The sequence below is a fragment of the Trichosurus vulpecula genome, chromosome 6 (genome assembly GCF_011100635.1).
Source record: "Trichosurus vulpecula isolate mTriVul1 chromosome 6, mTriVul1.pri, whole genome shotgun sequence".
Taxonomy (NCBI): Eukaryota; Metazoa; Chordata; class Mammalia; order Diprotodontia; family Phalangeridae; genus Trichosurus; species Trichosurus vulpecula.
The window spans coordinates 64,814,202-64,816,384 of NC_050578.1; positions in this window are offsets into that span (position 1 = coordinate 64,814,202).

Genomic DNA, 2,183 nt, shown 5'->3' on the forward strand with positions numbered 1-2,183 from the left:
TCCTTTCCTTTCTTTGTTCCCTCTTTTCCTTCCTTCTTCTTTGTTCCTTCATTCCTTCTTTCTTCCTTCTTTTCTTCCTTCTGTTCTTTCTTTCCTTCTTTCTTTTGTTCTTTCTTCCTTTCCTCCTTTCCTTCCTTCCTTCCTTCCTTCCTTCCTTCCTTCCTCACTCCCTCCCTTCCTTTCTTTAAGTCTCAATGGAAGTGGGGAAGGCAGAAGATATTATTGTTCAATCATTCAGTTGTATCTGACTCTTCATGACCCCATGGACCATAGCATGCCAGGCCCTTCTATCCTCCACTACCTCTTGAAGTCTGTCTAAATTCATGTTTGTTGTTTCTATGACACTATCTATAAGTATATATCCAGAAATGTGAAGTAAAAGCAAAAGACATTAAAGAAAACATTTAGAAAAATGCTTGCTGAATTGAATTGATCCCATGACATACAATTTGCTATTACCTTACTCTTTTCATTCTAGTCTTAGTCTGACACTGCATTTTAGCTAATTTGTATGTAGACAGAGAAATTAGACCTTAAAAAACACAACAGCTTAAATGTAACTATTTCCTTCCAGATATGATATTTGTGCAGAAATACCAGGTCTAAGATAGCACAAGTCACATGTGAGACTACCTACTATAATCAGCCCAGAAATGGAGACTGAGCTGAGGTTTGGATTCCCTGTTAGTCACTTAGCTGTTCCTAGTGAGGGATGGAAATTACACACAGAACTCTGTAACCATAGTGACTAAGCTATTCCACTTGAACTTTTCAATGCTCAGGATCAGAGCCTAAAGGCCTCCTGGGCCTGGAGCTCCCAGTGGTTTTGCTGGGAGTCATTGATGGGCTCATACTACAGGATGAAGTCCTGGAACAGAGAGATAATGATTTGCTTTTTTTTCCCCTTTGCACCGGTACATTTTTTTTCTTAAAACGGTGATAATGGTGGACAGTATAGAATTATTGACCAGCTGAATGTGAAGTTTGGAGGCAAATCTTGTAGCTTCTTAGCTCCTCCATGAAGACTGATCCCTGGGACAGGAAAATACCTGGCCTCATGACGATTACTTGGTGTGCTGTAGCATTTAACCCAAATGAAAAAACAAAGGGCACATGCTATGTACCTTGGAAATCCTTGAGACGAAATGGATGCATTTGAAATAAAAACTATACTGTCCACTGACAACAGGATTCCAAAAGAAAACTACATTGTTCAATTGGACTATGGTGTCCATACAGGCTAGGTTTCTGCCCTGATATTTATCAAAATGCAAAAATCGCCAAGGAAGGTGAATATTTTAAGTTGTCTTCAGTTATATATTTCCCAATGAAAATAAAAGTTCTAAGAGCAGATTTTGATGGTGGGATGGGGGTGGATTGGGAGGGAGGGGAGTGAAGGAAAGAGCAGGAAGGTAACTGGGCACCTCATAAGGGGAAAGGTGTGAAGTAGGTTCTCAGGCAGGCTGAATCAAGGGTGAAAAGCAGGATAAGTAGGGATATTTAAGATAATAAAGATTTTTTTAAGCATTTATCTCTAACAGTATCCAATATCTAAACAATAGAAGAAAATGTTCCTTTAACAATATTTAATGTCTAAACAATAAATGTCCAAAACGAGAAAAGAAAAAAAAGTTGAATTTAAAGGAAATAAAGGAAGATGATTGAGGATGAACATAAAAGTATGACATGGTCCTGTAAGAATAGTGTTAAGGGGGGCAACCAGGTGGTACAGTAGATAGAGCACTGTTCTGGAGTCAGGAGGACCTGAGTTTAAATCCAGCCTCTTGACACTTACTAGCTGCATGACCCTGGGCAAGTCACTTAACCTCAATTGTTTCCAAAAAAAAGAAATTGGTGTTTGGACTATAAAAATTCAGAAGGAGCTGAAGTGAGAGATGAATGCTAAGGCCAGCAAGGAGAGCAAGAGGAAGCTCAAACTGAGGCTAGGCCTGTTGCTCAGTGTAGATGAGATGGCAATTTGAGACAGAGATATACTAGAATTAACACAGAACTATTGAATTCTTACATTTCTTTTTTTCTATCAAGGAAAACAATTTTTTGATTGAGGAGACTATAACAGAAATGTTTGGCAACAGCTACAAACCCAAGATTGATGAAGAGATGATAAGATAATACCCAGCTACCTTTAAGTACAAGTGGGCAGTCCTGGATGAGCTGTGTCC